Source organism: Nicotiana tabacum, chromosome 8 (assembly GCF_000715075.1).
Source record: "Nicotiana tabacum cultivar K326 chromosome 8, ASM71507v2, whole genome shotgun sequence".
NCBI lineage: Eukaryota > Viridiplantae > Streptophyta > Magnoliopsida > Solanales > Solanaceae > Nicotiana > Nicotiana tabacum.
The window spans coordinates 76710966-76722173 of NC_134087.1; the positions used below are offsets into that span (position 1 = coordinate 76710966).

The following is an 11208-nucleotide window of genomic DNA, read 5'->3' on the forward strand; positions in this document are numbered from 1 at the left end:
GCCTAAAATTGGGCTGCATATTGGGTTTAATTGAGGCTATAATTGAAATCCAATCTGGCTAAGTTTTAAATAGCCAATTTAAACCTATATAATTTATAATAAATAATAAATGATTTCTAAAAATAATTTTGTGTACTAAAATGTTTTAAAATAAATTTTTAATATTTTAAAAATATAGAAGATCATTTTATGCATATAAAACGTAATTGTACATTAATAAGGCTAATATTGCAATTATATGCAAATTAGCTTTAAAAATGCAAAATGCAACTATAAAAATGCACAAAGAATATTTTAACAATATTTTGGCATAAATATAGAATTTAGATGACTAAATTACCACAATAATAATTTGAGGGATAATTATTGGGGAATTTTATGAGTAAAAAGGGGAGGAAATAAATTAATTTAAAATCTTTAAAATTATAGAAAAATTATAAAAACCTTGTGCATTCTTATATATGCATATATATGCTATTTTGAAAGTATTTATGCATATTAAAAATATATAGAGAAAAATTGGGTATCAACACCCACCATATAATTAGTAACAATATGAACAGTCACCTTTATTACTCCTTATCAATCACCCTTTTCTTCTTGTTGCGGCGTGCAACCCGATCCCATCAAACAATCACATTTCACCCTTATTCCTCCTCAATATATCACCCTTATTCATCCTATTGTGGCGTGCAATCCGATCCCACCAGACAATCACATTTCACCCTTATTCCTCTTCAATATATATCACCCTTATTCCTCATGTTACAGCGTGCAACCCGATCCCACCATATCAGTACCAATCACACAAACAGAACAGAATTTCATAATATGGCTCAAAACCCTCCACAATATTTAAGCCTCAAACCAAAGCAAACAGAAGACTACATAAATTATGAAACCTCACTCAATTAATACTACACAGCGAGACCAACCATAATATTCCATGAAACACGAATAAGCCAACTTAAACCAATAATGAAGTACAATAAAACTACGGAATAATTAATATCTTCAATAAAGAAAACAACATTTGACAAGAAGCAATTGAACATGGAAACACCAATAAGCATATAGCAGTTAAGGCAGGAAGACAATATATTAAGAACGGGGAAGGAAACAGGCTAAACAGATAATTTGGCGGCGCATAGGTACTCGTCACCTCACCTATACACCACGCACATGGAATTTCACATAGCAATTAAGTTAGGGTATCCATAATCCCTCGTGTCAAAGTTAGGCCAAACACTTACCTCAATCTAACGGCCAACTCAAAGTTCAATTATCGCTTTTCCTTTAGATTCCACCTCCAATCCACTCGTATCTAGTCATAAGTAACTTAATAACATCAATTATCGCTAAAGAAATCAATTCCAATGCATAATTATAGGTTTCCCAACCTTTTCCCCAAAAAGTCAAAAACCAGCCCCAGCCCGCTTGGTCAAAACCCGAAATTCAAATCAAAACCCGATTACCCATTCACCCCCGAACTTAGATATACAATTGGTTTTGGAATCTGACCTCAATTTGAGGTGTAAATCTCCAAATTTCGAAATTCCTAAGTTCTACCAAAAATCCCTAATTCCATCATGAAAACCCTAGATTCTAGGATGAAATCTTGTAAAAATAAGTAAAAGATTGAAAGAAATAAGTTAAGATTCATTTACCTATTATTTGGGGAAGAAATTGTCTTTGGAAAATCGCCTCTTGAGGTTTAGGTTTTGAAAAATGGGAGAATGAATGAAAAATCTAGTCAAAGTCTAGACTTATCAGCTGCAGATGTCGCATTTGCGAAGCTTGCAAATGGTAGAAAAGTATCACAAATGCGAACTCCTCGCATTTCGGTAGCCATCGCAAATGCGAAGTCCCAGTCGCAAATGCGAACCTGGACTTTCGCAAATACGGCCTATTATTCTCAAATGCGAACTACCCACTTCCCTCCCCTACTTCGCTAATGCGAACATTCTTCACAAATGCGAGGCTCGCATCACAATTGCAAAGTTTGCAGACCTGAAGCATACCAGCAAATTTTCTTTAGTCCAAATCACTCTGTAACCTATCCGAAACTCACCCGAGCCCTTGGGGCTCCAAACCAAACATGCACACAAGTTTTAAAATATCATACGAACTTGCTCGCGCGATCAAATCGCCAAAATAATACTTAGAACTACGAATTTAGCACCAAATTGCATGAAATTTTCAAAAAAGTTTCAAAACTTCTATTTTCTCAACCAAAGGTCCGAATTACGTCAACTCAGTTCTGTTTCTCACCAAATTTCACAAATAAGGTATAAATATCATAACTGACTTGTACCGGGCTCCGGAATAAAAATAAAAACCCGATACCAATGAAATCAAATATTAACCAATTTCTTAAAACCAATACAATTTCAGTCTTACAATTTTCATCAAAATTTATTTCTCGGGCTAGGGACCTCAGAATTTGATTCCGGACATTCGCCCAGGTCTCATATTTTACTACGGACCCATCGGGACCGTCAAAACATGGGTCCGGGTTCGTTTGCCTAAAACATTGACCGAAGTCAACTAAAATCAACTTTTTAGGCCAAAAATTATTATTTTGATAAATTTTCCACATAAAGGATTTTCGGAATCTCGCCCGGACTGCGCACACAAATCGAGAAGAAATAAAATGAGGTTTTTAAGGTCTCGAAACACAGAATCGAGTTCTAAAACATAAGATGACCCATTGGCTCATCACATTCTCCACCTCTAAAACAATAGTTCGTCCTCGAACGGAGATAAAAAAGTACCTGAGCCGGTGAATAGGTGGTGATATCTGCTCCGCATATCGGACTCAGACTCCTAGGTAGCTGCCTTAACAGGCTGACCTCTCTACTGCACGTGAATCAAAGAATAATTCTTCGATCTCAACTGACGAACCTGCCGGTCTAAAATGGCTATCGTCTCCTCCTCGTAGGTTAAATCCTGGTCCAACTAGATAGTGTGGAAATCTAACACGTGGGATGGATCGTCGTGATACTTCCGAAGCATGGACACATGAAATACAGGATGTACCGCTGATAAACATGGTAGCAACACGAGTTTGTAGGCCACCTCTCCCACTCGATCAAGAATCTCAAAAAGCTCGATGAACCTAGGGCTTAACTTGCCCTTCTTCCCAAACCGCATCACACCCTTCATGGGTGACACCCGAAGCAACACTCTATCTCCGACCATAAAGGCCACGTCACGAACCTTACGGTCGGCATAACTCTTTTGCCTAGATTGAGCTGTACGAAGTCTATCCTGAATGATATTAACCTTATCCAAGGCATCCTGCACTAAATATGTATCCAATAACCGAGCCTCCTCCGGCTCAAACCATCCAACCGGCGATCGACACCGTCTACCATACAATGCCTCATAGGGAGACATCTGGATGTTTGACTGATAGCTGTTGTTGTATGCAAACTCCGCTAACAGCAAGAACTAATTCCAAGAACCTCCAAAGTCAATGACACAGGCGCGGAGGAGCATATCCTCCAAGATCTGAATGGTACACTCGGACTATCCGTCCGTCTGGGGATGAAATGTTGTGCTCAACTCGACCCATGTACGTAACTCACATTGTACTGCCCTCCAGAAGTGCGAGGTAAACTGTGTACCTCAATCAGAAATGATAGGCACGGGCACACCATGAAGACGAACGATCTCACGGATATAAATCTCTGCCAACCGCTCCGAAGTATAGGAAACTGCCACAGGGATGAAATGCACTGACTTGGTCAATCTATCACAAATAACCCAACTACGTCGAACTTCCTCCAAGTTCGTGGGAGTCCAACAACGAAATCTATAGTGATACGCTCCCACTTCCACTCAGGAATCTCTATCTTCTGAAGCAAACAACCAGGTCTCTGATGCTCGTACGTTATTTGCTGACAATTTAAACATCGAGCTACATGTGCAACTATATCCTTCTTCATCCTCCACCACCAATAATGCTGCCGAAAGTCCTGATACATCTTAGCGGCACCCGGATGAATAGAATACCGAAAACTGTGAGCCTCCTCTAGAATCAACTCACAAAGTCCATCCACATTCGGCACTCAAACACGACCTTGCATCCTCAAAACTCCATCATCTCCAACCGTAACCTACTTAGCATCATCGTGCCGCACTGTATCCCTAAGGACAAGCAAATGAGGGTCATCATACTGCCGCTCCCTGATGCGCTCAAACAAGGAAGACCGGGCGACTGTGCAAGCTAGAACACAGCTAGGCTTAGAAATATCCAACCTCACAAACTGATTGGCCAAGGCTTGGACATCTAATGCAAACGGTCTCTCACCGACTGGAATGTACGCAAGGCTGCCCATACTGGCTAGCTTCCTACTCAAAGCATTGGCCACCACATTGGCCTTCCCGGGGTGATACAAGATGGTGATGTCATAGTCTTTCAATAGCTCCGACCACTTTCTCTGCCTCAAATTGAGCTCCTTCTGTTTGAAAAAATAATGTAAACTCTTATGATCCGTGAACACCTCACACGATACACCATATAGATAGTGCCTCCAGATCTTCAGCATGTGAACAATGGCTGCTAGCTCCAAGTCATGAACTGGATAATTCTTCTCGTGAATCTTCAGCTACCACGAAGCATATGCAATAACCTTGTCATCCTGCATCAATACTGCACCAAGATCAATACGAGATGCATCACAATATACTGTATAAGGCCTTGAACCCATGGGCAACACCAACACTGGCACCGTAGTCAAAGCTGTCTTGAGCTTCTGAAAGCTCGCCCCACATTTGTCTGACCATCTGAATGGGGCACCCTTTTGAGTCAACGGGGCTGCTATAGATGAAAACCCCTCCACAAACCGACGGTGATAACCCGCCAAACCCAAGAAACTACGGATCTTTGTGGCTGAAGTAGGTCTAGGCCAATTCTGAATGACCTCAATCTTCTTAGGATCCACCTGAATACCATCTGCCGATACAACATGACCCGAGAAAGCAACTGAACTCAACCAAAACTTATATTTCGAAAACTTAGCATATAACTAGCTGTCTCTCAGAGTTTGAAGAACGATCCGAATATGCTGCTCATGCTCCTCTTGACTGCGGGAGTAGATCAAGATATCATTTATGAACACAATCACAAAGGAATCCAATTAAATCCATAAATGCTGGTGGGGCATTTGTCAAGCCAAATGACATCACTAGAAATTTATAATGCCCATATCGAGTCCGAAAAGCTATATTAGGGACATCGGATGCCCTAATCCTCAATTGATGGTAACCAGACCTCAAATCGATCTTTGAAAACACCTTGGCACCCTGAAGCTGATCAAATAAGTCATCAATCATCGGCAATGGATACTTGTTCTGGATGGTGACTTTATTCAACTGCTGATAGTCTATGCACATCCTCATTGACCCGTCCTTCTTCTTTACAAACAACACCACCGCACCCCAAGGTGAGACACTAGGTCTAATAAATCCCTTATCAAGCAAATCTTGCAGCTGCTCCTTCAATTCTTTCAACTCTAGCAGGGCCATATGGTACATCGGAATAGAAATGGGCTAAGTAACCGGAACCAAATCAATACAGAAGTTAATATCCTTGTCGGGTGGCATCCCCGGCAGGTCTATAGGAAATACCTCAGGAAACTTCCGAACGACTGGTACAGAATCCATGGAAGGAACTTCCGCACTAGAATCACGAACATAAGCCAAATAAGCCAAACACCCCTTCTCGACCATATGTCGAGCCTTCATATAAGAGATAACCCTACTGGTAGAATGACCAGGAGTCCTTCTCCACTCTAATAGAGGAAACCCCAGCAACGTTAAGGTCACAGTCTTGGTGTGATAGTCCAATATAGCATGATAGGATGACAGCCCATCCATCCCCAAAATAGCATCGAAATCAATCATATCGAGAAGTCGGATATCTACGCTAGTCTCAAGACCCCCATTAATAACCGCACACAAACGATATACACGATCTACAACAATAGAATCCCCACTGGTGTGGACACATACACGGGAGCACTCAGAGAATCACGAGGCACAACCAAATATGAAGCAAAATAAGATGATACATAGGAGTATGTAGACCTTGGATCAAATAGAACCGAAGCATCTCTACTGCAAACTGAAACAGTACCTGTGATAATAGCATAGGATGACTCAGCCTCTGGCCTGGCTGGGAAAGCATAACATCGGGGTTGGGGCCCACGACTCTGAACCATATCCCTGGGACGGCCTCCTGCTGGCTAGCCTCCACCTCTAGCGGCCTGGCCTCCACCTCTAACGGCCTGACCTCCACCTCTAATGGCATGACCTCTACCTCTGGATCCCTAACCCCTACCTCTAGCTGGCTGAGCAGGCGGTGCCGGAATTATGGCACGAGAACCCTAATGCTGTGACTGAACACCCACTAATCTCAGACAGGTCCTCCAGATATGCCCATACTCACCACACTCGAAGCATCCATCCTGATATTGTGGCTGTGGAAACTGAGACTGACCTTGACGGGCCGACTGACCGCGATAATAACTCTAAAGAGGAGGTGCTCTGATAGGATCTGGTGGTGCACTATAAGTTGGCTACCCTGAAGAAGGTACATAAGGACCAAGACTCCCTGAAGTTCCATGGGATGTCTGAAGTGCTGAATCAAACGGCTTGGGAGGATGGCCCCTACCAAAAATATCTCGACCTCCACCGGAGTGACGCAGCCTCTTGTCAGACCCTTGACCACTCCCTTGAGCTAAAACCATCTCAACCCGTCTGGCCACATTGGCTACATCCTGGAAAGAAATCTCACTCCATGTCTCCTTAGCCATCTGCAATATGATAGGCTGAGCAAGTCCCTCAATAAACCTCCTCACCCTCTCTCTCTTGGTAGGAAGTATAAGAGGAGCATGACGGGCCAAATCAACAAATCTAGTCTCGTACTGAGTGACAGTCATAGAACCCCGTTGAAGGCACTCGAACTGCCTCCGATAGTCCTCTCTCTGAGTGATAGGGAGATATTTCTCCAGAAATAGCTGAGAGAACTGGTCCCAATTAAGAGGTGGCGACCTAGCTGGTATGGAGTATGGGTAGCAAGTCTGGGCTCCTCCCCTAGCCTGAGAGACGGTTGGTGCTACAGGAAATGTGTCGGCCTGAGCAACGCTCTCCATAAGGCCCACTACACAGACCAAAGCGTCCTGAAGTACCGGGGTAGCGATTAACCCCTCTAGAACCTGAGTTGGCCCTGCTAGAATGGTCTGGGCTGGAGCCTCCTCATCAAACTCTACCTAAGGCTCTGCCGCTGGTGCTGCTACTCGAGCTCTAGGCTGAGCCCTGCCCCTGCCTCGGCCTCTAGCACGGCCTCGGCCTCGGCCTCGGCCTCGTCCTCGTCCTCTGCCCCTCGTAGGAGATGCCACTGGGGCTCTAGCTGCTGCTCAGCTGAAGAAGCGGTACGTGTTCTCGCCATCTGCGAAGGAACAAAAGTAGAGAGTTCAATTAGCAGTGAGAGATCAAATCGCACGATAGAGAAGAATAGAAGTGAAATTGTTCCTAAACTCTGTAGCCTCTAGGGGATAAGCACAAATGTCTCAGCACCGATCCATCAAACTCTACTAAGCTTGTCCGTGAATTGTGAGACCTAGGCAACCTAGTGCTCCGATACCAACTTGTCACAACCCGAAATTCCCACTATCGGGACCGTGATGGCGCCTAATATCGCACTCGCTAGGCAAGCCAACATTAGAGTTTTATTCACCTTTTTCCTTTACATCTCATAGTATAATACTAACAAAGATAAATTTAACTAAAATAGATGCAGAAGTACATAATTAATCTATTATCTATATACTGTCAATAATACCGAAACTGTTACCACCCAGAAACTGGTGTCACAATCCACGAACCTACTATTAATATCTACAAACATTGGTCTGAAAGAAATTACATCTGTTTCGAAAGAAAAGAAAATGGGAATGTAGAAACATAGGAGGGGACGCCCTCAAGACTACCTTGGGTCTCCTAGATGAAATGTATGCGACCGGCCTCATGATCAACCACTACCAGCTCCAAAATCTACACAAAAAGTACAGAGTGTAGTATCAGTACAACTGACCACATGTACTGGTAAGTGTCGAGCCTAACCTTGACAGGGTAGTGACGAGGCTACGGCGGGGCAATTACAATATAACCTGCATACAATATATAATAACACGAAAATGAAGTATGGTACGAAATGAAACACTAACTTGCAACAAAAATAAATACAGAACTTCAAATATCTTATCAGTACCAGCTATAACCAATCCTTAAGTGAGATACAACACTACAAAATAACTTCACAACAGGGAAAGATACATAAACAAATAACTGATGCGGCGTGCATCTCGATCCCACCATATAAACAATAACAGTATTAATATTCACCCTTATTACTCATTATCAATCCACCCTTATTTCTCATGTTGCGGCGTGCAACCCGATCCCACCAGACAATCACATTTCACCCTTATTCCTCCTTAATATATCACCCTTATTCATCATATTGCGGCGTGCAATCTGATCCCACCAGACAATCACATTTCACCCTTATTCCTCCTCAATATATATCACCCTTATTCCTCCTGTTACGGCGTGCAACACGATCCCACCATATAAGTACCAATCACACAAATAGAACAGAATTTCACAATATGGCTCAAAACCCTCCACAATATTTAAGCCTCAAACCAAAGCAAACAGAAGACTACACAAATTATGAAACCTTACTCAATTAATACTACACAGCGAGACCAACCATAATATTCCATGAAACACCAATAAGCCAACTTAAACTAATAATGAAGTACAATGAAACTACAGAATAATTAATATCTTCAATAAAGAAAACAACATTTAACAAGAAGCAATTAAACATGGAAACACCAATAAGCATGTAGCAGTTAAGGCAAGAAGACAATATATTAAGAACAGGGAAGGAAACAGGCTAAACAAATAATTTGGCGGCGGATAGATACTCATCACCTCACCTATACGCCACGCACATGGAATTTCACATAGCAATTAAGTCGGGGATCCATAATCCCTCGAGTCAAAGTTAGGCCAACCATTTACCTCAATCCAACGGCCAACTCAAAGTTCAATTACCGTTTTTCCTTTAGATTTTACCTCCAATCCACTCGTATCTAGTCATAATTAATTTAATAACATCAATTATCGCTAAAGAAATCAATTCCAATGCATAATTATAGGTTTCCCAATATTTTCCCAAAAAGTCAAAAGCCGACCTCGGGCCCGCTTGGTCAAAACCCGAAATTCATACCAAAACCCGATTACTCATTCACCCCCGAGCCCGGATCTATAATTGGTTTTGGAATCCGACCTCAATTTGAGGTCTAAATCCCCAAATTTCGAAATTTCTAAGTTCTACCTAAAAATCCCCAAGTCCACCATGAAAAACTCTAGATTCTAGGATGAAATCTTGTTAAAAGAAGTAAAATATTGAAAGAAACGAGTTAAGATTCATTTACCTATGGTTTGGGGAAGAAATGGTCTTTGGAAAATCGCCTCTTGAGGTTTAGGTTTTGAAAAATGGGAGAATGAATGAAAAATCCCGTCTAAGTCTAGACTTATCAGCTGCAGATATTGCATTTGCGACCTGAGCTTCGCATTTGCGACCTGAGCTTCGCATTTGCGAAGCTCGCAAATGCGAGAAAAGTATCGCAAATGCGAACTCCTCGTATTTCTGCAGCCATCACAAATGCGAAGTCCCAGTCACAAATGCGAACCTGGACTTCCGCAAATGGGGCCTATTCTTCGCAAATACGAACTACCCAGTCCCCTTCCCTGCTTCGCAAATACGAAATTCTTCGCAAATACGAAATTCTTCGCAAATGCGAGGCTCACATTTGCGAGCCAGACCTCGCAATTGCGAAGTCTGCAGACCTGAAGCATACCAGCAAATTTTCTTAAGTCCAAATCACTCTATAGTCTATCCGAAACTCACCCGAGTCCTTGGGGCTCCAAACCAAACATACACACAAGTCTTAAAACATCATACGAACTTGTTCGTGCGATCAAATCGCCAAAATAATACCTAGAACTACGAATTTAGCACCAAATTGCATGAAATTTTTAAGAAAGTTTCAAAACTTCTATTTTCTCAACCAAAGGTCCGAATTACGTCAAATCAGTTTCGTTTCTCACCAAATTTTACAGATAAGGTATAAATATCATAACGGGCTTGTACCGGACTCCGAAACCAAAATACGGGCCCGATACCAACGAGATCAAATATTAACCAATTTCTTAAAATCATTATAATTTCAGTCTTACAATTTTTATCAAAAAATCATTTCTCAGGCTATGGACCTCGGAATTCGATTTCGGGCATATGCCCAGGTCCCATATTTTACTATGGACCACCAGAACCGTCAGAATATAGGTCCGGGTCCGTTTGTCCAAAACGTTGACCGAAGTCAACTAAAATAGGCCAAAAATTATTATTTTCATAAATTTTCCATATAGGCTTTCCGGAATCTCGCCCGGACTACGCATGCAAATCGAATTAGAAATAAATAAGGTTTTTAAGGCCTCAAAATACGGAATCGTGTTCTAAAACATAAGATGACCCTTTGAGTCATCACATTGGTACAATTCGTTCCATATAAACGAATTGAATTATTGGAGCAACTTCTTACACAATTTAGGCTGTGGGCAACACAAAAATTTCATATTAGTCTTAGTAAGTAGTATAAGAATACGGGAAAAATGTTGATTTTCATGTATTTTATACAAAATGTATCCATTAAACCAGGAGAGAATAGGAAACTTGTTGATTTTCATGTATTTTATACAGAATGTATGCATTAAAGCATATTCATTATTACGATATATCATATTGGTGATAAATTGAATAAATAAATAATTTTATTTCGAATAATGTCACTTAAATTGAAAAAACTCCCTATCCCCTACCCCATCGGGAAAAAGGAGGTGTGACAAGTATAGTTTATTATGAAAATTTTATTATTAAACCAGCAAAAAAGAGAAATTTTAGAACTATGTAAAGTTGAATATGTTATATTTGCATCTTGTAAAATCAAATCTATGGAGTATGGTATTTCAGGCTTGAAACAATTCGGGATTTTTCACATTCGAACGATTCTAACTTTGAGATTCCATTGCATCGAGTTACTTGAAATTTGACTGATTTCATGAAGT

General features: G+C 41.3%; 1 protein-coding gene across 3 annotated transcripts in view; it reads left to right on the forward strand.

Annotated features, from left to right (window-relative positions):
• LOC107805239 (protein FAR1-RELATED SEQUENCE 3) overlaps positions 1 to 11208 on the forward strand; it is an 83880-nt gene that overhangs the window by 66537 nt on the left and 6135 nt on the right. The gene's annotated exons all lie outside the window — the stretch shown is intronic.